Here is a 25787-nt window from a genome sequence, read left to right as displayed (position 1 = left end):
TTATCAGTTTCCACCTTGATCTTACCCACATAACTCCTGGGAATAAGGAACTTGATTCGTAGTTAACTAAAATGCTTCACCAAGCTCTAGTGCTCCTGATCTGCCTGCTTAACAGTAACTTTAGATAATTAATGGATTTATTGAGAGCTGCACAAAGCACCTGACATTGCATATTATAATTGGGAAATGTAACTTCAGAATGAGCAACTTTACTGATACTGTAAACAATAATGTAGTTATGGTACTAATGACCTAATGTAACCTATGGATATAAATAAAGGTGGCCGCTTGGACAAGGGGCCACTTCTTTTTCTATCTCTGCATCTTGTTTCTGTCTCCTTCTTGTTATTCCTTACAGATGCAGTTACTTGAAATGTTCTCTGTTTCCTCTGTCTCTGCTTTCAGCAGCTCTACTATTACTCAGACTTCCTGTTTCTAGCATTAAACTTCTTTTATGCTGTGATTATACTTCCCCATCTGTGGTTAAGTAAGTATAGAGCTGTGGACTCTCTCTCTCTCTTCTCTCTCTCTCTCTCTCTCTCTCTCTCTCTCTCTCTCTCTCTCTCTCTCTCTCTTTTTCTCTCTCTCTCTCTCTCTCTCTCTCTCTCTCTCTCTCTCTCTCTCATTCATTTTTACACACAACCTCACACTTCAGCTCTCTCCTCTCCTGTCTCTCAGAATGACAATTCTAAGTACACCTCTTGGTAAGGTTTTATTTTTACTTGAAGCCTTTTCTGGAGAAAGTGGCTATGCACAGAATGGTGAGTCACTTCTTACTTTTTTTTTTAAGGATTTTGGATTATCTCTAGCATAAGATTCAGGTTACTCAGTTCCCTGACAAACCTGAACTGGGCACTGGGTTAGTATGGAGCTCAAGAACTTAACATGTCATCAGACATTTTGTATGTTCTAACCAACAGCTTGGGAACGATAGTGTGGGTGGCATATAAGGCTTCAGAATTGTCAAGAAGGAATGCCTTGAATCTCAAAATGCAGACCTCAAAATTTCAGGTCAATCACATTGACTAGTGTGATGCCTCTGTTCTTAGAACACTGCTGTAGATGATACAACAAGGCTTGTTAAAATATCTCTCAGATGATTTTGGTTTGTCAGGAAATTAAGTTGAATTTGTTTCATTTGATTTTTTAAGAGTTTCCCAAAGCATAAACTTTCCTGAAATATAATATACAGAGACAATAGCTTTGTCTGCATTGACCAGTGCTATATCAACAACACCTCAGTGTCTAGAACGTAGTAGTCAACCAAAAACGTGAGAACATTTACTCAAAATACTTGGGCTTGACAGATTCATTTAGATTCTTAGTGAATAACATACAGATCTGAGAGTGTTGGCTCATTGAAATACACATAATTGCCTCCATGTTCAATAATTTAATCATATGGAATAATTTTCTTTGGAATGCCGAAAGTGCTCAACACCTACAAACAGATTCTGGCTTCTTAATAAATACATTGTAATTACAACAAAACTATAGATGGAATTGTCTAGCAACAGCAGGGAACACCCAAGAACTTGGGCCACCAAATTTTTTTTCCCAATTAAATTCTTTCACTTTAAGACTTAAAAAGTATGTTCTGTAAGGAAAAGTATTTTCCTTAAAGACAATATCAACACATCAACCTAATGACTCAGATGTTTCTGGTCATGTTTCCTTAGTCATGCTTCCTTGGTTTAGCTATCTTGAGTCAGTTTACTTAGTAATTGCCAAGGATGGAAAACCCTAGCATTTTCTCATTAAAAGGAGAGTCACAGGGGTGACATTTTCATAGCGTGACAGTTATGAGGAATGATCATTATCAGTTTGATCAGCCCATGAAGAATGTTCCCTTGGGTTTGCACAGGGTCAGAGGAACACTTTATTGTCCTTGGATACAAAATGCCCCACTATCCCTTCGTGATGGTCATCCGTTTTCACAAAGAAATAAGAACTCTAACTTATAAAGCTGAATTTTCACTTCAACTTTTTAAATTTCAGGTTTTTTGAGATATGTAACCATCCAGCTACATGACCTATGAAAATATGTGCCAGTTTGAAATATAAAGAATTCACATAATAATGAGCTGTTCCTTATTGAAGGTCGGCTTGATCATCTAATAACCACAAGGATGATCATGATACAAAAGAATATTTTTAAAGGTCCCAACCATTTAAACCACTAACCAGCTAATTCCACTCAGTAGGAAGAGGTCTCTAAGTCTCACTACCTTGCCTATAATACATATTCAATTCCCTTTCTATGCTTAGAAAATGTCAATGTATATCCTTAGGTACTTATTTAAATATTAATGATATAAATATTTAAAAGAATGTTAGATAACTCTGTACTCACAAGTTCTGTGGAATTTCAAAACCATAGTGATAAAACTGCTAATTTTTTTAAAAGAATTCCAACTTTTTCATGTATATTTTCAGAATCAGAATTCCAATTTTACCTTTTTATTACTTCTTTCTTCAGAAATATGACACTGGTCACACTTACGCTTGATGAGTGATTACAGAGTTCTAAGTGTGGATAGATCCATTCAGTGACTCCTACAACGTAAGCCCACATATCAGTACAGTGAGGCTCAGGGAGTTGTGTGACCTGACAGAGACCACAGCTACACAGACTAGACAGGGTTAAAATCACATCTGTGCATCAATGACACCAAAAGTTTTAGCTTTTACATACATTGCTTTTACATAAGAATTTTAAAATTCCTATCAAGAACATTCTCTCTGCCAAATACCATGCAATTTTACAAGTCATTGAAGGGGATGTTTTGTTGTGCTGGTGGTGGTGGTTACAAAGCAATCCCACCCAATTAAATAGCCAATGACTTCTGTCTTAAAACATAGTCACTTTAAGTGAAGGAAAAACTGTAAACTGTAAGTGCAGTGATTTTGTATATTGTGGGTATATTATACGATAAACCTCCCTTTGCCAGACTGGATGTGTGAGGTCAGTGGAAGTCCTGACTAGTACCTGTCAGCTACTCGTGTATGCTCTCTCTGGCTTATCTTGTATATTGAAAAATTAGGGACTAACCTGACCCCAGGATGTCTGAATCCAAACAGTGATATATGTTCTGTTGTATAGAAATAGTGGAAGGACCAAAGAGAAAAGATCAAGACAGTGTGAAAACTGCCTATAAAAGTAGGTTCAAACCACCCAGAGCCATTTCATGTAGAAAGGGGCCAGCTCTCAGGGAAGGAGATCGACATCTGTGAAATTAGAAATGATCGTCGTCTGGAATTCAAGCCCTAAATGGTGAACCACATCACTGCTTAGCACTGTCATTAGGAGGAGGACTATGGTCTGATGAAATGATGTAGGACCCTTGCTGTTGTTAGAATGGTGAACTGGACAGACTCTGGGGATGGTCAGAAAGGTATATGCCTGGGGTGGTGAGCAGTACCCACAGCTCTTGTCTAGCTGGCTGTTGGCGACTGGTCTCTTGGCCTGAACAGACCTGTCACTCACCTGATTGGTCCATTCATAGACAGATGGTTAACATTCCCCACAGAGCTACTGGGTTATTTAAGTAGAGAGGGTAAAGTTTGATCAGCCCATGACTTCTCTCACTCTACCGAGGCTCAATTTTGGTAGACTCTGTACAGATTTTAAATCCATAGAGGCATCAAATTTCTAGCACAATTAAAGTAAAATACCTCAGCCATAGACTCACACTTGGTCACTCTGGGAATGGCTCTGATAACTCTGGATTTCCTCAGGTCTTACCAGGAGCACATTTTGTGGTAGAGTTCTCTAGCCTCACTTTTCTATTAAATATTGTGAAATATGCATACAAAGTATCTATTGAGTCCTAGGGTCCAAGAGCTAGCTTAGGACATCAGCTCTCTGACACACTGTGCTTTCCAAAAGGAGCTACAGAAAAAAAAAATCCTTGGTTCCCAACTTTCTTGCAGAATTTTTCAAATATCTCCAAGAAACACTATGAATAAAAAAAATTATCTGTAAGAGAAAAAGTAATACTTAGAGCAGTTACAAGATCTAATTTTCTAGTCACATTTGCCTTGTTCAGTGGGTTAAGACAAAATGCCTTAAATTGTCTCACAATGCAGATGCCAGTACTACCTTTAGTTGGGATGCCTTTTGGTGCAAGAAAAAGAAACCCTTTAAAAGAGTGAACTTCTGACCATGAGATAGCCTTCATCTTTCATTTGAAAAAAAAATTCTTGGGAGGAAATAAATGAAGATAGTAATAAAGTCAAAGGTTAGATTAGGAAACACATGAATGGTGATAGTATAGTATCTCTTTTTGACAACTTTTTCAATGTGACAAATATAAGATATACTAGTTAAAATAAAAGAAATAGTCTGCTCACTGCATCCTAGTTTTATGATACACTGATTCCATGATTGAAATATTTACAAATATTTGGAAGTCATTAACTGTAAGGAATTTTTTTTCATAGAAAACTCTGCATATTGGATTTTCAATTCTGTTTCAAATTTTTTATCTTGTGTTTGCTTTTGGAATTTCCTTCTTTAGAAAAAAATCCTATCACTCCTTCATGTCTCCCACAAAAATCTGTCATTTTACTAAGGTCATGCCATATATTAAGAGGATGCATCTATTGGCCTCATTAACAGCTGCATAATTGTCCCTCCCCAGGGGATGTGGAAGATGCAGAGCCAGATGACAGCTCACTCTTATTGTCATTCTCATGCTATAGTCAGTTGGAAGTGGGTGGACCCCTGCACTCGCTAACCTGTGCTTTTGACAACCCACACATCAACAGCACCAATTTGAACTTTGAAATATGGTGAGAAACCTGGTTTCTGTAGTGCTTAAAAGAAAAGCCCTCTCTCTTTCCATGGGTTCTTTTCATTCCTTGAAAAACAAAGAATGTCGCACCATTTGTCATCAAATATTAAAGTCTAAGGAATTTCCAAAAGCCTCCTCAAATGCCTTCCTTTCCTGATAGAGTGAAGCAAAGCAGTGCTTACTGTTCATGTGTCAGGTTCCAAGAAACAGGAAATGATGCTGTGGATCTTGCAGATTCTTTATTCCTCTAAACTCCACACCAGAACTTAAATCCTGCTTCCTCTAGAATATTGCCTTCAAAAAAAATCTCTTTGCCCAATGTGAAGCGGTCTACTATCTTCAAGTGCTTCTGCAGTGAAATTGCCTGCTGTCTAATCCCAATACCAGTGCTTACTAACTTTTTGACCTGGAACAAGTTATATAACTTATGTAAGCCTCAGTTTCCTCACCAAAAAAATTAAGGTAACCAATCTCATAGGAAGGTGGGGGTGATTAAACAGTCTAAAACACAGATAGCCTTCAGAGTGAACACCCAGTATGAGTGATGGATTAGAAATTAAATCATAATTCTGTGAATGTACACTTAAAACTTTCACCCTCTTGACACAGTTTGGCTTCAGATGGTTTACTCAATGTAAATTTTGCCAAAATCCACAGGAATCACTATGGCTTTTGGATTCAAAAGGCTTCAGTTTAAAAGTAGGAAAGGAGCCCAGGGAACTTAATCTTCTTCCTCCCCCAAAAGTCATCTCCTAAGTTTGAGTGTTACTAACTCTGTGACTTGAAAACAAACAAACAAACAAACAAACTCTAATGTGAAACTCTGACTTGTGGCTAACTCCAATTTCATATCACATCACCTAATTTTGGGATCCCTAGTGAGGTAAGTAATTCAAGATTCACTCACCTGACCAAATTATATTATTATATTGTATATATATATATATATATATATATATATATATGAATATGTAATGAAAAATCCCACTATTATGTATTATTATGATGCATCAATTAAAAAATACTTTTGTTTAAAAAATCCCCCCCAATATAAAAAGTAAAGACTTGAGGCAGTCTCTTACCATGTATACAGTCATGATAAACTCTGAAATTCATCTTACTTTAATTTATGAGTACCTTCTGAATCTATTTAAGCAGTCATTGGATGAATACAGTCACAGATTTGGAAAAACGTGGATTATTCTCAGTCTGCCCTTAGTAGTTCACTTCTATAACACTCTCCAGAGAGAATAAGAATCTACAAATTCCAAAATCTATGCCACAACTAGACTATGCTTAAACAGCCAAACAGTTCATTCAAATGATATGCTCATTTTTATGGGCAAAACTCCACCACACAGAGGTTTAACTTTCAGTGCTCCAACCAGTTACTTGGTGGACTGCTGTGAACACCTGGATTTCTCTTAACCATGCCAGGCTGACCATCCTATCCACTTTCACTCAGCGTGTGAACACTTCCTTGCCCACTTAAGCTAACCTGACCACTTCCCTCAACAAGTCTCTTGATATTGCTTGTCCACAGCCTGCATTTGGGTTTTCCAGTTGAATTCAGGTATTGAAGTTGGAAAGGGATTATCTTAAGACATGAATAGGAAACAGTAAATAATACAAACTCCTAAGTAAATAAAGTAATGCTAAGTGAGCAGCCAATTTTCTAACAGGTATCTACACCTGAAGCTATAGATGAGTGCACCTCTAAAGCTAAGTGGAGGCATTGAGAATCAGGTAAACAGAGTGGTGGATTGTGGGTCAAGCTAAGTTTATGTTCCACAATTAAACTATTTTTTTGCATCATTTGTTCCAGTTAATATAATTTATTAAGAAGAAATTGGTATTTACTGACAATGGTACATGCTGATGTTCTTATACCTCTGGAATTGTTGGTAGATGCCAGGTGCCATCTTTCAGAAGGCAATGGGTCTAGCACCTGCCCTGGGTGTGGCCACTACTTTCCTAGACTGAGAAACTGATTGACTTAGTGTTCAGTGATCTGATCTCAGGCCTGGGCTTGGATTAACCAAGCTCACAGTGCCTCAGTACCAGCATGACAATTGACTAGTTCACATTGACAGATGCAACTCTCATAAAGATCTAAAGATTCATACAGGGCTCAGAACCTATAGGAGTTGGTATTGGGGTAGAGGTTAAAGGACTAAGAGGCCCAGTGGGTGGTAAAGCAATATTATTTACTTTCACTGGAGTGAAGAAGCAGGTAGATCCTGAAAAGGTTTTCAGTCACCAAAACTCTAGCCTGATCTCTGGTGCCTGAGTGGGAAAGAAGAGGCTCTAGATAGTGGTGCCTAGGACAGAATCCAAATAGCAACACTGAACTAGCTATGTGACAGGAGTCACTTAGGCTCTCTCATCATGAATATGTCCTTGCATGGGGATAAGGACTGAGTGTCTGCCACATGGCACGTGTCTGTAAGTGGTGGTTAATCTTAGAGTGTGGTTTTATTTTCATTAAAGATATGATCAAAGGGTTGTTCACACAGAAATAGATATAGAATTTGTTGATATGTCTCCATGCAATTCTTTTTTTTTTTTTTTTGAATGGGGGATTTAACCTCAGTCCTGAAGTAGGAGTCCTTCTCTCATTGACTTTATTATATTAGACTCCGTAATTGTTTTTCTTTGGACCCCCCCCCCCACTTTCCTGTGTGCATAATTTTCACAGTCAGCTCTCCCAAAGTGATCTTACTTCCTTTATTTCCAAATTCTTGGGGCAACACAATCACTGCCACATACCGCCTACAAATACCACCTCATATATGTCACTGTTTGTTCTCATCAATTACTGTCACAGTGGCAGGCTGCACCCTGATCATCTAAGTTTAACTATCTGCCAAGGCTTGTGAATTTAGCCCTCTGTAAAATAAGCTATACTAACCCTTAAAATTGCTTAATGTCTTAGAGATTGATTCTTTCTTTCAGAGTCATGTGAGGAATGAAAGCAACAGGTTTTGTTTGGGTTTTAATTTGCTTTTTTCAATATTTTGCATGTAAATATGTCTTTGCCTCAGCAGGAGATAAGTATCACCTATACTGAACTATATGCAAGATTAAAGAGTTGTAGGGTTATGGATTTGAGGTGAAAAAAATTAGATCACATGATCTCCAGCAGTCTCTCCTTGCTTTCAGAACAAGAAAATTTGTGCTTGTGGATTAGGGTTGATGTTCCCTTGGAAGGCCCTAGAGGATCAATTTCACCAGTCTATAGGGCTACTTTGGTATCTGTTATATTCTTTCTTCCCCCAACTCTACCCCCAAATACCCTAGAATAGTTCTGTTCAACAGAAATATAATGCACTGTGGAAATCTGTGAGTCACATCAGTAATTTAACATTTTTATAACCACATTTATAAAAAGGAAAAGGAAATAGGTAAAATATTAATTTTAACAATATGTTTTATTGAGCTCAGTATATTTGAAATGCTGTGGTTTCAACATTTAATCAATATGAACAAAATAGAGATATTCTAATTCTCCTTATACTCAATATTCAAAATCTGGTATATAGTTTATACTCAGATCTCATTGTAATTTGAACTAACTATACTTCAAATGTTGAAGAGCCACTATGGGGCAGTGGTTATTATGCTGATCTAGAACATAGCTCTATCATTCCTAACTCAAGCAACACATCAAGTAAATTGTTTTAACAATCAAGTAAATTGTCTTAAGGCTGGACATGGTGGTGTATGCCTGTAATCTGAGAGACACAGGAGACTGAATCAGGAGGATCACAAATTCAAGACCAGCCTCAGCAACTTAGTGAGACTCTAGGCAACTTAGTAAGACCCTATCTTAAATTAGAAAATGAAAGGGCTGGAGCTGTAACTCAATGGTATAGCTCCCCAGCTCAATCCCCAGTACCCACCCCCCTCAAAAAAATTTTGGCAAGTAAATTGTTTCTATTGAGTTAGACTGGATTGCATTGAGGAGGACTACTCACAGAGGAAACTATTTCCTTCAATCACCTGAATTGAAGGTCAACATCACTAAACACAGTGCTTCTTCTAATCTGCTGGGTTTATTTAACCTCTCAGCAGGACTTTCCTTCCACATGGGACAACTTCCAGCTTCAGGAGTTCAGACCCACTAAAAGTTTGCTCAGCCTCACAAGAAGGTCAGATGGTTGTCCTTTGTTTCCCATTGCCATAATCTTATCCTCTTAAAAGTTGCAATGAGCTAAGAATACCATTTTGGATTCTTCCTAAATTCTGAAAATACCAGAAACCTGCTATAGATTTAGGATCTTGAGGTATATAAGTTGGTTTTTGGTATACATATCTATTGTGAAATAATCACCACTGTTAAGCTAATTAATATATCTATAATGTCTCATTGTTACCATTCTTTTCTTCTATATTAAATTTTGGGTAAAATCTTTTGTCAGATATATGAATTGCCACTATTTTCTGCTAGTTAGAATCATTTCATTTTTTTCTTTTTCTTTCTTCTTTTTTTTAATTTTGTTTTTTAGTTTTGAGACAGGATCTCACTCTGTTGCCAAGGCTGGCCTAGAGCATGCACTACATCTGTCAACCTCCCTAGGAGTACAGGGGTTTGCCACCCCACCCTACATCTTGTCATTTTCTTACTGGTGTATTTTAATAAGCAAGACCTTTTTATTTTAATGAAGTCCAATATCTCTTTTATGTTTAGTGCTTCTTTGTGTCTTCACAACTCCCAAAATTGGAAATATATTTTGTTTTCTTTTTTTTCTAAATGTTTCATAATTTTAGCCTTTACATGTAGGTGTATCATTCATGTAATTGTGAAGAACTGATTTTTCTATTGTCCACACATTTACTTAGTTTTTTCAGGGCAATTTGCCAAAAAGACTTTCCCTTCTCTCATTGAATTTATTGGGTCTCTGTATTCAAAATCATTTAACCTCAAACTTGAGCCTGTTGGTCTATTTTAAACTCCGCTTTCTATTCATCAGTTTATCTGTCCTTATGTCAATAGCACATTGTTCTGATAATCACAGTTTGTTTTAGTAAGTTTGAATCAAGTGCTCTGAGTCATCCATATTTGTTTTTTATTTTGTTTCAGTTTTACTTTGGCTATTCTAGTTTCTGGTATTTCCACATAAGATTCAGAATCAACTTATTAATATTTTAAGTTTCTTCTAAGATTTTTATTAGTATTATATGGTCCAATTTAGGGATCATCCATTTTATTGATTTTGAATTTGCCAACCCATCAGCATCTCTCCATTTATTAGTTTTCCTGTAATAGCTCTCAGCAATGTTTTGTAATGTCCTATGCAAAAGCCTTGAACAACTTTTATAAATTTTTAAGTGTTTTATGTTTTCATTGTTATTATAAATGGAACTGTCATTTTTAAACTCCTTTTCTAATTGTTTGATATTAACTTATAGAAATATAATTAACTTTTGTCTAATGGCCTTGATGAATGTATTAGTTCCTACAGTTGTATTGGATGTTCTTTATAGATTTATGTGAATAAATGTGCAAATAAAAGAAGTACATTTTTCCCTTTCTAATCAGAATACATTTTGTTTGATTCTTTTGCCTTAGGAACTGGCTAGAATCTCTGATATACTATAAATTGAAATGTAGACACCTGCAATCCCAGCAGCTCAGGAGGTGGAGGCAGGAGGATCCTGAGTTCAAAGGCAGCCTCAGCGATTTAGTGAGGGGCTAAATTGAGACAGTGAGACCCTGTCTCTAATAAACTACAAAATAGGGCTAGGTATGTGGCTCAGTGGTTGAGTGCCCCTGAGTTCAATTCCTGGTACCCTCCTCCAAAAAAATTTTTAAAAATAAAGAAATGTAGAAAGGGGATCTCTATTGCTTATCCTGATCTTAGGAGAATATGTAATGTTCACAATTTTACTATTATTTATGCGATGAACTATATATTTTTTTTGTAAAATGCCCTTTATTATTAAGTAACCTTCAATTCCTTGGTAGCTGAGAGTTTTTGTCATGAATGGATGTTTGATTTTTTTCAAGTACATTTTCTTCATCAGCTGAAGATGAACAGATTATTTATGTCTTTTACTCTATTGAAATGGTGTTGTATAGATTAATCTGTGAATATTGAACATATTTGGTTTCCTGGGACTCACCCCTACTTGACCATATTTGTTAACATCAATATGTTAATATTTTCTTGAGGAATTTTGCGTACATTTTTATTTTAATAGTTTAAAATAATTTTTGCATACATTTGTCTACAGATTTCCTTTTGTATAATATTTTTGACAGGTTTTGATTCCATGTTTAAGCTACCTTCAAAAAGTAAGTTGATTTTTAAAAATTGCCTTAGACAACTTTGCTATTTTCTAGTGTAAATTGTTTCCAAATTTGCCTACTTTTAACACACAGAATGAACACCTCTATTTTCTGGAAGAATTTTTGTAACATTGGCACTATTTCTTTCTTATACACCTGATAGAATTCACCAGCCTATAATCAACAATCTCAGAGTTTACTTCCTAGGGAAGTTTGTTGATAAAAAGTATAATTTATTTTAAAGAAATAGAACTATTCAGATTAATTTGTATGTAGGTCAGTTTTACTAACTTGTATTTATAAGATTTTTTATTATGTCAAAGTTTCACATGTATTGGCATAAATTATATATATACACATATATTTATATTTTTAGTAGTAGATGGACACAATACCTTTGTTTTTATTTATTTATATGTGGTGCTGAGGATCATCCCCTGTGTCTCACCTGTACTAGGCAAGCTTTCACCACTGAGCCGCAAATCCAGTCCCAATAGGCATAAATTTTTAAAATTTTCTTATTATGCTTCATGAACTATAGTAATATCGCCTGTTATTTCCAGATATTGGTCATTTATATCTTTGTTTTTTGTTCTTGATCTGTTTTGTTTAGGGTTCATCATCCAAAATTACCTACAAAAATCCCATCAGTTATCCATTAAGTGTATGTTCTTTTATGTACATAACTCTTACACTATTGTAGCATTTTCTTTAGCTTCCCCTTTGTTCATTCTCTTGGTTAATGATTCTCAGCCCTTACATCTAGCTAGTATTTCTGGAGGACATCGCAAAAGCATCTTCATATTTGCCTAAACAAAGTGTTTATTTTTCAATAATCTATTATAAAAATATAGGAATCTGGGGGCATGATTGGACTATTTCAGGTACATCTGCATCTAATGTCTAAGTAAATCATTGAGAAAAATAGTGAAAGGAATCCACCTCAATTTAGTTTATTCTTTTTCTCTTTTGAGCCACATCCCTAAGAACAGGAAAGCTGAAACATACCTATAATATTATTCTCTTTGATACACAATTCCTAGCTAAATTAACATAGATTGCTTTTTTGTTTCCACAGTGGTTCCCTTCTGGGGGTAAATTGCCTCAATTTGAATAAGCTACAAGACATATATTTTATCAAGAAAAAGTAGTTTTTACTTATTGGAAACACCAATATATGCGTGAAGCTTGCAGAAAAGATTTTAACTTGCCAAGAAGTGAATATAGCCAAAATAGGTAAGCAGCTGTATAAGGGAATATGGTTGTCCTTGGTGGGATACCTGTAGACACTGGTTTGATCCTCCTGTGTGTTTAAAGTAGGGCGATTGTGGAGACAATCTATAATAGACAATAGCAAATTCTTTAAGGCATTTTTTTAAATAAATGTAAATCTATCACTTATACGATTTTTTCTCTATTTGAGATTTCTGTGGATCTTCAAGATGAGCTATGAAAGGGTGTTCAGTTCCTGAAGGAAGAGTAATTCAGTATGTAGTGTCCAACTGTGGCTGAGCCTCCTGTTTTCCACCCATATGTGCCCTTTCCTTTTTCTCCTTGTTTTCTCCTTCTTGATGTGTTTTGCTCAATTATCCATCTATTTGTAAAAGTAAATATGCCTTCCATAATAGCCACAATTCTCCAATGGAAAGAGAACCAATAAGTAGGTAAGTAGGTAGGTAAGTAGATAGACAGACAGACAGACTGACAGATCGACAAGTGTTTGGATGAGAGGAGACAGGTTTCTTTTAAGAAGTTGGAGTATATGTGGCTGGGGATGTGGCTCTCTGGTAGAGTACTTGCCTAGCATGCATGAGTCCTGGGGTTCAATCCCTGGAACCACAAAAAAGGAAGAAGTTACCTAATGTAATTGTGGAGGCTGGTAAGTTTAAAATCTGCAGGCTAAACCAGAAGGCTGGGAAATCACATAAAGGGCAGATGTTATAGTCATAAGTCCAAATTATGCAGGGCACAAAGTTCAAGCAGATTTTCTTCTATATTATATTATTGAAACAGACTTGCTTCTTTTCAAGAAACCTCATTGTTTGATCTTAAGGCCTTCTACTGATTGACTGATCCCTATCACATTGTGGAAGGTAATCATTTCAGGTTTTTTAAAAGACAATTTTACTTGGTATTTGATCAAACAATGGAGCAACATTGCCCAGCCAAAATGATGTGAGAAGTATCACAACTTCATAAGAGGCTTAATGAAGAGGGAAGCATGGAAAATCTGATCTGAAATAGAATAGATATATTGCATTTTGCTAAAAATGAATGATTTGAGTAAAGTTGCAATTTGAATTGGTGCAGTGGAAAATCAACTGTATTATTTCTACCTCTGGGGATTTATAAGTGAAAATATTTCTATGTATGAATATATAAAAACATATACATTGATAAAATACATATATATGGGGTTAAATGTTCAAAATTATTGAACACATACACTCTTTTGCTAAACTTAAATGCTATAGTTCTTTATTTCCCTCTCCTCAGACACATTTCACCAGCAAAAGGCAAATCAATGGTAAGAAAGCAGTGCTCGTTAGAGATAAGAAAGAGTGAGAAACCTAGCTCAGATTTGTTTCAGTCAGGTGGAAAAATAAAGATTGAAAGCAGAAGTTCCCTGTGTGAGCAATTATCTTGGGGATGGGAGTAAATATAGTGAAAAGGAAACATTAGTAGATGGTTGTGCTGTTGTCCAGACAGTAACATTGGCCACATCAGTGAGAGCACTTCATAAGGTGAGGATACCAATAGGACATCTCTGAGTTAGGCATAAGCCACCTGGGTTTTGGTCATTTGGAGACCAGACTTATATGGATGGATATCCACTTGGAGCAATGCAAAATGGCGCCATATTTAAAGGCTCACCATTTACATTCCAAATGTGAACTACCATCTTTGAGAGTGGACAGAGAAGACAGAGCCTTCTGACAGAGGGCTCAACACCAGGGGAGAGCTCATTCTTATACAAAGCCATGTCAGCACCCAAGTCCCTGCATGCACATAAAGGCTCACAGCACACCCACATTCAGATCCAAATCTCATGTGCTCAATGCCAAAGAGTGCCACATTCAGCACAGCCCCAACAGCAGACTGCACACCTGACAATTCTCATCTGAGGAGGAATGGGAAGTATGGTGGTACACAGCTGACAACACAGGATCCTGAGAAAGGGGTGATGTGTCTTTCTTGGGGCTTTGGAAAGTGCTCCTGGGCAAGCAGGAGGGGAAAATCCTGCAGACTTACATCTTCTCCTAGCTCCTACTGTGACATTTCAGTTTAACTGAATTTAAAATGAATGCTCCTAATTATGCCCCAGAGCCAAAGCACCTCTGTAACCACCAGCTGCCTCTCTTACATCCTTTCCTTTAGGTGTCCCACACTGAATAAGTGACAGCATTCTGCCTCCCACTGTGCATGGCAGCATAGATTGACATGTTCGGGTTGTACAAGAATAACTTAATGTTTTAGATGTTGCTTCAGGAATGAACGCCTTTTCCTCCTTTGGCCATAGATCCATTTTGGCTAAAGGCAAAGCTGTCTGGAGAGCTCTGGACAAGGCAGTGTGAGATCACACAATGAGAAACCAAAGCTGAAGGAAGAGTGAGCCTAGGAAGCAGACAGAACTGGACTCACATCTTATTCAACCACTCAACAGGGGGCAGAACTTAATTAGTCTCCCTGATGTTCAGATTCCCCATAAGGACAGGGGTGCTAAGCAGCTAATGTTTGAAGGCAAGTCCCTCAGCACTTAGTAGCTGTGCAATCAATATTCCTCTGTTCTTCCCTGAGCTGCTCCATTATTGTTCAGAGTCCTTGGGGGACAGTGACCAGCAGGGCCTTAGTCTCAGAAGCATTTGCTGAGAATGTGAATGAAGGCAGGTGTAAGAGGGTCACAGGGATCCTCTGTGGGGCTGTTTCTCCTCACACACTTTCTTTCCTCCTGACCCTCTCTAGGTCATCTTTGCTTTAGATGGTATAGATGAGGGTTAAATAAAAAGTACCCCTTCTACAAAGTCCCCAGGGTAAAGAAGAAGCCATTTGTTTTTCAGTCCCTCTAAGGCCATGTCACCCCAGTACCACAAGTTAATAGAATATCTGGGGCAAACTCTACAAGTGTTTACTTGATTGGGCCAGGAGCCTGGCTTACCAAGACTGGCTCAAATAGCTCCACAGGAGTCTACACACCCTCTCATTAACAAGAGGATCAGGTCATTCATGCAGGAGTAGTGGCCCCATTCTCAGAAAGCTGAATTCCCTGACTCTAATAAAGGAGAAACCAAGACACAGCAGTCTCACATCAAAGATGAGGAGGAGGTCCAATGCTGCTGCTTTCCTGGGAAACCAATACCTTTCTCTGGACCTGTTCTGCCTGAAATCATCCCTATCTATCTGCCTCCAGCAGCTAAACTTACATAGCACATTTGATCTTAAGAACAACTGTGTGAGGCAGGCAGGCCGAAGGAAGAGGCCCAAGAGGAGCTCAGAGTTAATGCAGCTGAGGTTGACAAAGAAGAGCTTTGAGGCCACTCTGAAGTTACAAGCAAGGCCCAGCATGCAGGCACTTCACTCTGGGTAGCCAAGATGAGGTGCAAGGTCCCAGCCATCTCCCTGTCTTACTGGAAGAATGAAAACTCAGAGCCTTGAGACTTCTTGCTTGAGGATATTTAGTAACACCTTCTCTGATATTCCAGAGGTAAAGAGAATAGGTTTTGCAAATATGAAATTTGCACTGGATGCTGTAACAAATAAGTCCCTACACATGATATCTGATACCCTAAGTCCATTGCATACTCACATCAGAAGCAAAATCGCATCCCATTTTGTGAATGGTGCTCCTCTAAGCAATATTCAGGGGTACCTCCATCCTGTAGCTACACCATCTTGAACACATATCTCCAAATGACTGAAGGGGAGTGCCACACAGGAATCACACGGGGGAGGGAGAGGGTGTTTCTGGGCCAGGACTGGAGCTGGTATAGCCACTTCCACACATCACTCAGTTCATACCCTGCCACAAGGGTAGCTGGGAAATATAGTCTGGATTTAAACCCAGGAAAAATAAGAAATAGTTTTGACTAGTTAGCTAGTTTCCTACCTGAAAATGGTCAGAATGATATTCAGTATAGATGGATTATTGAAATGGTAATTATTAGGCTGGTTGTGATGGTGCACACTTATAATTCCAGCAACTGGGGAGGCCAAGGCAGAAGGATTATAAGTTGAAGGCTAGTCTCAGGAACTGAATGAAGTCTTAAGCAACTTAGTAAGACTCTGTCTCTAAATAAATAAATAAATATAAATAGGGCTGGGGATGTGCCTCAATGGTATAATTCCCCTGGGATCCATTCCTGGTTCATACACACACACATACACACACACAGACACACACACACACACACACACACACACATACACATACAGTCTTTCTCTCTCTCTGTCTCTCTCTCCCTCTCTCTCTTTCTCTCTCTGTCTCACACACACACACACTCACACCCATATATATGATTATTTCTTTGATGACTCTATAGACATACTTCATTTCTTTTGTCCCTTCCCAGTTAAACCAGAAGCTCCTTTTGACATAAAAGTCATCTTCCTGAGGAAGTCAATGACTTTGTGGTGACTTTTGATACACCACACTTGAAGAAGAAGTATGTAAAACAATTAATGCATGACATAGCCTACCGCCAGGAAAAAGATAAAAAGGATTGGATGGAATGTAGCTTAATCATGTTTGCACAATAAAAAGTTCTAAATGTTATATAAGTTATTGTCGCAGAAGTGCATTTACTCCAGGAAGTCTTAATAATTTTGTTTTCAGAACGCACCCTTTACTAAAAGAAGCTCACAATATAGTGCCAGCTTCAGGCCCCATGTGCATGCATCTTTCCCAGCCTGTCCTTGTCTTGCTCTGATTTTTCCGCCCTTACTCTATTTTTTGTCTTTATAACATTTCTAGCTCAGTTAGATAGTCACATAAATGGAGACCAAATGGATCCTCACAATGCAAAGCCCTCAAAAAGTGCCATGCCTAGTACCACACTCTTAGGCAAAACACTCTGAATAGTTAGCAAGAAGATGTGACTACAATTTGATTTGAGAATTTTGGGGAGCATGATGAGGTAAGGAGAAGAGGGCAGATTCATCTCTTTTTCTTTTTATTTTCAAGTCTGAGGTCTTAGTCATTGAACTTAATATTAATTCTTTATTATCTGGATGGTTATTTAGTCTCTTTCTTCATGGTTTTCTGAGGTTGGACTATCTGGCTGTAGTTGAAAGGAAATGGAAGAAATGTAGAAGATTCCAGGTATCAGGTTCATCTTAAAGCACTACCTAAGGATGCCTTCTCTTTCTGGGGACTGAAAGAATGCCTACTTACTGCCACTGCCCTCCTTGCTCAGGCCAGGACCACCCTTGTTTGTTTGCAGTATGCAAATAACATTGCACAAACATACTCCCTGCCCCAAACACTGGCTCCCTTCTTTTATTCACCCCATACACACATGGAGAGGGACTGAATGACATTAATCCTACTGTTTTCCATTATTCATCTAAAAATTGTACAAATGGAAAACAAATATTGTGGAGAAAGGAAGAATTTTGGATAAATGCCTCCAAGACAATCAGCTTCCTGTCTGGGGGGGGGACGGGGAATAAGTCAAAAGTCTACCGTCTGTCATACATTTATCTATGTAAACACACAATAATAAAAATTATAAGGCAATTTAAAACTTAGGATTATATTGCCACATCTACAGCTGATGGATCACTAAAATCTATATAAAGAACTCTTATAAATCATTAAGAAAGAGACAAATATCACCATAGACAAATGAATTAAAAAATGGCAAATTGAATATATAAGAAATATATAAATTTGGTAAATATAAGAAAATTAATCAAACATATATAAATGTAAATAACAATTGTTGAGAGCCACAGCCAAAGGGGCCCTCAGCAAACTTCCAGCTGCCAGCAAACTTCCAGCTGCCAGCTGATGATTGGCTCACAGCGGCCCCAGCAACATCTAGCTGATTGGCTCCTCTGCCGTGATGCTCATTGGGGGACTTCTTTGGCTCCGCCCATGCGACCCAGCCAATCGGCCTCAAGAGCAAGAGGATTGTGGGAGGTGGAGAGGCTGGTGTGGGGGTGAGAGGCTTGTGGGAAGCCAGTGATGGGAGTTGGGCTCTGAGGGTTTTTTCCTGAGGAGCTTTTTTGTTTGGCTTTGTAGTTCTAAAAATAAAGTTAGTTTCGTTTGACAAGTGGCTCCTGAATTGTGCCCAGCCAGACTGCGGCAAACAATGAAATATGACTTTCAATCAAATTTTTCCTTTCCTTTACTTTTCCTTCCTTAAGGATAATACACAGTGTTGGGAATGCTATTGCCTCTGTTTTGATATTCAAGATGTAAAATCTTATCTTTCTAGAAGAAAATTATCTTGCTCACTAAACTATGCTGTCATCTCCCCTTGCCACATGAAAGGGGAAAGAAAGAAAAAGAAGATACTGAATTGTGAGGAAGAACTGGGAGCCTGGGAAAGACCTACCTCTTCCCAAGCTTGGAGACATGACCACCTGTATAAAGACCTATTCTATCACTGTTCTCTTTGGCCGCTCATGCATCATTTATGAGCTCACAGCCTCTGTCCCTAATTCTGCTGCTGAGCCCTCTATGTATTTAAGCTCCTTAGTCTGACAAATATGAGAGAACTTCAAGAGGGTGCCTATGTGACTCAAGGAACTGAACTTGAAGTGATTTGAAAGATCTAGGCAACACTTCATTTTCCATCCTAAAAATATATTGGCACATTTTTCTCCTTAGCACGTGAATTCATCCAACACAAAGCTGACCCTCCTGCAGAGGAAACTGCAACCTGATGCAATGTATGAGATTAAAGTCCGATCCATACCGTATAGTGAATGTTATGAAGGCTTCTGGAGTGAATGGAGTCCAAGTTCCCACTTCAGAACTCCAGCAGTCAACTATGCAGGTGAGGATGGCTGTAAGGTTTCCTTGTTCCCCCTACAATGCTTTGTGTGTTGAAGTGTGGGCAAGAAAGTGAGATGGAGTTGGTGCAGATAACCACAGGTTAAGACTTCCCCCAAGGGTGTGTTTCCACTTTCTTTGTCCCTTCTATGAAGAATAAGGGAACAGGGGGAACTGGGTCTTTAGTAGCTCAGAAATGGTACAACTTGTCTTAATGCTACTACCTTGGGCGTTTCTGCTAGCTCCTGATATTTCTCAACAAAATACCTACTTACCACATCCCATTTACCATTTTTGACTGGGATTTCAATGCCTGGTCTCTCTAAGACCCCTCTAGGGAAAACTTTCTCTAAGGTAGGTAGGAAGGACAGTTAAGTTGTCTCAGGTCTCCTTTCCCAAAATAACACAGTTGTCCTTGGGGTGTAGGAGGTAATGTTGATCAGAAGAGCCACAGAACATGACTTGGGAATGTGCTCAGAGCACCAATGTAGACCTTTCATTTGGGAGGTTGGGGAAGCTATGCAACTAAAACACTCTTAGGCACACTGGAACTCAATAAGTCTAGCTTGATCCTTCCTATACTGCACCCTAAGTGCCGTCTCTTGTCTTCCAGGACCCTGATGATCTAGGAACACCATGGGGACGGCCACATCCCAGCATGCAGGCAATAAGTGAAGCCTGGTATTCTAGCATCCCCCAAGCCTACCTGGGACTTGCTTCCTCTCCTTGAGTTTACTTCGCAGTGCAGCAAGATGAGGGCTCCATCTTATAAGTGCTTGTCAACATTCAAGCTGTTCTCTGTGACCCCTTTTTCCCTCTCCCTCCTCAGTTCAGCAGCTCTTCGTCATGTATGTGAACACACACATGCACTGGCACGGGATGTCTTGCCTCAAACACAGTTGTTCTAAACTTCCTTTTCTCTAGAGTGTGTGGGTTCTGAACTTGAAATCCATGAATTTAAATTGCTTTCTAATATGAACATATCAGAAAGCTGTGGATACCTGATTGGAGAAGACTGTGGTATAAAAGTTAATGTGAAGAGGGGAACACATGGCACAATATCTTATAATATCGCTAGTCATATTTGTTATGCTCTTGATGAAAAATCAGGCAGTAAAGAAACTTACATGCACTAAATCCCTGTGTGAAGGACACTGAGCCATGTACTTTAATTGCAGAATATCCGGCCAAATTAAATATTCCCCACCCAATCCCCTTTTGCAGACCAAAAAAATGCAGATAAGAGGCACTGGCAATCCCCAAAATCCAAAGACATAATGTTCTCTCTGAATTGTGGATGCTAATTCACAATAGATTGAGGGGGTGGAGAGTAGAGGTTCACTGGATTGGGCAGGAAGGAGTGGGGAGCAAGCGAGGGGATTGGAAATAGAAAAGACAGTAGAGTGAATTGGGAATAACTCTGCTATATTCATGTATGAATATACTACCCATGTAACTCCACATTATGTACAAGCACAAGAAGGGGAAGAAATTACCTAAAACTTTGTTGGGGGAGTAGTCATATTGAAAGATTGCGGCGTACTTATACTTTTGAGAGTATAAAAAAATAAAACAATCTTTTCCCCTTACATATTACTTAGAATGTCAGGAGACTCAGAGATTACCAATTCGGGACATTGGTTTTAGAGTTTTGATGATCTTGAAAACATCCTGGGATCAGAGATCTGAGGTCAGGAAAAATGGCTATAATATAAATATGAATAATCTTACCTCCTCACTGGCCAAGTGCAAGCTCCATCCTAACCAGATCTAGGCTCACTCATCCCTAAATCCCAAGGTCAAATGCCTCCCCCCTCCTTCCACAATTGAAGGCAGCTACTGCTGCCTGTGGCGTCCACAAAACTCACATGCACATCACCCCTGAGTGTACCGTTCTTGCCCAGGCTATTCTCCCAGAACACACTCTCCCCTCCTTCCTCTAACTAATAGAACTCAGCCTCAGTTGGGCACATAGCAACTCCTCTTCAGATGGCATTTACCTTCCTCCCTTGAAGCTAACGTGGCCATGGGGTTTCTGTCCATTAGGTCATGAGCCAGAAGTAACTCCCAATCATCTCCATAAAAGGGAAGTTGGCTTCTCCCCAGTTTCTCCTTTGACATACTTCCCACTGACTGGAATGGGATCAGGGTGCTCCTAAATCAAACTCAACACATGAGCAGTTGCCCAGGAAATGAAAGAGACTGGGTTTCTGAATGCAGGCACTACCTTAGAGCTGTCTTCCTTCCCTGGATCATATACTATGAAAAACCAATACATTTGCATCTTTTTGAAAGCCACTGTTCTGTGTCTCCTTGTTTCAACAGCAGAGCCCAGGTAGTACATGCAATGGCAACAAAAGGCTGCATTGAACACCAGAGCTTCCTAAGGCTGACAATAAAATAAAACCATAAAGGTTCAAATGTGGGAAACTAAAATTCAGCCATACACTACCATTTTCATGGAAAGGTTCTCAGTGGCAATTATAATCTTAACAACATAACAAAGGTGGATATATTGTCACATCAGACAGACCCCTTGCTCTTTCTGTTTTAGAGTCACAAGCTGATTCTCTGGGGGAATTTCATGAAGAGTATCACTCAGGGTCACTTCAAATCTTGACTTTGCATGGTTTGTTCAGGAAAATATAGAACACTAGAGCTATCGATGGGACCTTCAGTGGCACATAGGTCTTGGGTTCCAAAAGGACAAGAGGAGGTTTAAAGTTGAAGTGCTGATGCTACCAGGGGTCTGGGCTGGGATATGGCTGGGAGAGTACGGACTTCAGCTGCAGTCTCTCAGAACAGACTGTAAAGACAGGTAAGAGACTCTGAAGAGAGGAATTGGCCTGGGCACACATGTGGTCACTTTGTCCAGATTTCCCCCAAACCACTGGAGGCCTGACACCAGGCATATTCCAGGGCTTGAGTCTGAGCTGGGAGAAGCTCAGAATCACAGAAGCACCCAGAGTCAGCTTTGTCAACAGGCACATCACTCTCCCCAAGGATCAGTGTGTGTTGTTCAAACCTTTATCAAAAGTTGGGCATGTTCTGAAATCAAAGCACTCACTTTCTCATAGCACATCAAAGAGGACAAGGTTGGTACTTAAACATTCTATTCTTGTTGCATCTGAGATGGAGGCTGAAATCTTGTAAAAGCAAAACAACTGTGACATTTCAAAATCTGCCCAGAAAGAACATAGACTACACCAAGACCTAGGACAGAAGAGTTGGGGTGAGGAGGAAAGGGAAAGGAAAGAAGAGCCACAACAAGGAACATATTATGCTCCTGGAGGTGAAACGTCACAATGCTGGGACTCCCCCTTGAGCCCTAGAGACTGATTCAGCACCTATTGATAAAATGCTGAAGACATTATTGTAGGACCAGAACTGCAGGAGGTTCCCCTACAACCATCCTCACTACTCAGTGCCTGGTGCTGAGTGACACCATTCACTGCAGTGAGCAGGCCTCCCAACCCCCAGGACGGTGGAGGCCAAAAATTGTTTTTCATCTTAAGAATACAATTGCTTCATTAAAGAAGGTAAGTTGTCTGCAGCAAGGAGTAGTCAAGACAGATTTTGTAGACTGGGTATTCTCGTGTATTTTTCAAATATCAGGTTTTTTCCAGAATATTCCTATTGCGATAGGCTGCTGCTGTGTGTCACTGTTCTGTCTTTCAATACACAAGCACAGGGCGAGTGGCTTTTCAATATTCTTGTTCTGGACCAACTACTAAATGTGTAAGGGCTATGAAATAAACTTCATCTAAAAACTGACTCAGAACTTCTTTTGCTCTGGAAATAGTTTGTTTCCCATGAGTGCTGAAAGAGATAATGCTCTGTAACTGTCTTACTCGATTTATAATTTCTGTAAAGGATAGAAGTGAAATTTCTGTTCCTAAGAGATGTGTCCAAGTAGTAAAAATGAGTAAGAACTTAAGTAACAACTTAAGACGTTCAGCCTGAATTTACGCAGAAAAACTTCTGCCCTTTCTGTTTGGCAAAAAGATGGAAGGCTTCTATCTTTCTGGACTGGGCTTTAATTGAGTTAAAACAGACCACAATCAAATAAAGAATTCACACACTCCTCTCATTTTAACACTACAGGATCTGAAATCTCACTAATAGGTTAGATTTTCCAACTCTTTGAGTCTCTACCAGCTATACAGGAGCATCATGTAATCTTTTACAATATGAAAATAAAAGAAAAATTTTTATGTGCTTTGTCTATTTCACAAATGGGTGAGCAGATTATCATTTCACAAATGATAATCACTGGGGTGAGGGGGAAGAAGGCAGGGAGACTTGGAGCAATAGGGGTCTCAGCTGGAGATCAGGGTGTTCTGCTTGCAGATGAGAAACAAGAAAATCGAGTGTTTTTCAATGATTCACCACATCATAGGAAGTCATGAGAGTGAAGCAGACAATGTACAACAGAAGGTAGAGGAAAGGTAGAGACCAAAGGAAGTTTTGAGAGAAGAGCACAACCCGGGGGAAGTCAGGTGGTCCCAGAAACTGCCATGCAGGGCCTTGCTTCACTCATGGTCGGATACGTGCCTCCTGATCCCATGCTTGGATGCTCAGGTGGCCTGCAGACTCTTCCTGACTTTCCTTTCTTCTCTCTGTTTGTTCTTGTCCGACAAACAATAATGACAGTGCCATATAGGAAATGTCCCTCATCTGAGGAATAGGTGGAACAAGGTCTTCCTCAGCTTTTCCAAGTTTCAAAGGACCAACAAATGAGTGAGGAAAGAGAGAAAGCACCCTTCTTGTCTGCCATCCCCCACATTCTGATTCTAGAAGGACTGGCGACCCTTCTCATTGTCCGTGGAGCGCCACATGCTGAATTTAGGTTTCTCTCTGAGGCCCTTTCACCATCTCCCGCCCCACCCAAAGTGGGTGAGCACACCAGTGGAAATCCCCTGAGCCAACTAGCACATGCTGTACCAAAATATTGTGTCTTCACTTTGTTCTTTTACATCTTCACAACTAAAGGAAAGAGATACAATCAAAATGATAGTCCACTTAAATGATAAACAAGAGAATTTAAAGAGACATCACCCCATTATTCATCCACTACGTGAGAATCTAGGAATAATTTATGACATCTAGATTTGTGAGCAGGCAGAGTTTGTGATGTATCCTTGAACATCTGCTTAGTTCATGAGAATTTGCAACTAGAGCTTTCTAAAGAGGGTTTTCAGCTGAGTACATAATATCTACCAATATTTAGGAATAAAGCTTACTTAAAATTCTTCTAACCAAATATTCTAAACACGATTAGACATGAGGACACAAATGATTATCTGATAAAAAAAAAAATCATCACTCTTTATTTGTTTTCGGGAAGTGTTTTGAAACACCAAAAGAAGGCCCAAACAGATGGGGAGAAACGGGCTGTGTCCCCTTCAGCTGGATTCTTGCTCTGAAGTCTCCCCTGGGTGTGGTGTCCAGAGCATGCTCTAAAACTGACGCAGACCATGTGTCTCTGAGTCTGCCTCAATACTGAAGAGGAGACTCTAGACTGGTACAAACACCCCACCGCCTCTTTTCACGATAACTACAATGATGAGACTGAGTCATTCAGTTTTCATAAACTCTAATTGGCTTCCCACCCTGGGAGATGTTTTTCATCTCTATTAACTTAGCCATTTTTACAGGCCAATGGACCCAATCTACCAACAACAGGGAATCAAGACAGAAGTTTATAACTCAGCTTCTCTAGAATCACCATCTGACAGCCTTGTAGTTTCTTTCTAAAACTGTGAAGCCCAGTTGCTTTATGAGTGAATGCAGGTTCCATGGTTCCTTTGAAGATACGAGCAGAAGTATGTCTTCGAGGAGTCACAGTCTGTGTGTTACAGAGAGGACTACTCTCAGCCTGGCAGTAGACCTGATAATTGACTTGATAATGGCTTAAAAAAAAACTATTCAACAATTATTAAGGAGTGAGCCAGACTTTACAAATACCACCACCTTAACCATGAGGCCAAACTGGGAATGATTTTGATTGACATACAAGTTTTGGGAGAATCTGAGTTAGCTATCTCATTGTCTTAGGCTGCTGCCCTGAATACACAGGAACTGTCATGGTCTGTATGTACTCTACATTCCTGAGACGTAGTGAGGAAATCAGATTTTCACAAATAGAACCCCATTTAAATAACACTAAGAAAGTAACAATTTTGTCTTTTAAATGAGACTGGCAGACTTTCCACAAACAGTCATATGGAAAAGATTTTACTATATCATAGAGTCTCTGTCTTGTCTCCTCAACTCAGCCCCTGTGGCAGAAAATCAGCTATAGACATTGCACAAATGTGTTGCACCATCTTGGCATGTTATTCAAAAACACAGACATTAGGCCAAATTTGGTGTTGGGCCAAAAACAGGTGTTAGGCCATGATTCACCAACATTTGCATTAAATTAATAATTATTGAATGCTTAGTATAAGGGGCAAACTATGGATAAGTATTAGGGATACACAGAGAACAAAACAGAAAATCATATTTTTGGGAAACCTAGAGGTTGGCTTTCAAAATAAAACCACAACAAATTATAAAGTGCAGAATCATTCTTTAAATCAAAACTCACCCCAAATAATCGATTGATTAGATTTGTGGGTTTAGATTTTTGGATTGTGATTTTCTTTTTAAGAGAGAGTGAGCGAGGAGAGAGAGAGAATTTTTTTTTAATATTTATTTT

The 25787-nt window shown here is 39.0% G+C and overlaps 1 pseudogene; it reads left to right on the top strand.

The window, feature by feature from the left end:
• The first annotated feature begins 679 nt into the window (after positions 1–679).
• On the top strand, positions 680–24985 carry LOC144254506 (interleukin-7 receptor subunit alpha-like; annotated as a pseudogene).
• The last annotated feature ends 802 nt before the right edge of the window (positions 24986–25787 follow it).

Source organism: Urocitellus parryii, chromosome 1, assembly GCF_045843805.1.
Source record: "Urocitellus parryii isolate mUroPar1 chromosome 1, mUroPar1.hap1, whole genome shotgun sequence".
Lineage (NCBI taxonomy): Eukaryota > Metazoa > Chordata > Mammalia > Rodentia > Sciuridae > Urocitellus > Urocitellus parryii.
This window is presented reverse-complemented; position numbering and strand designations above follow the sequence as displayed.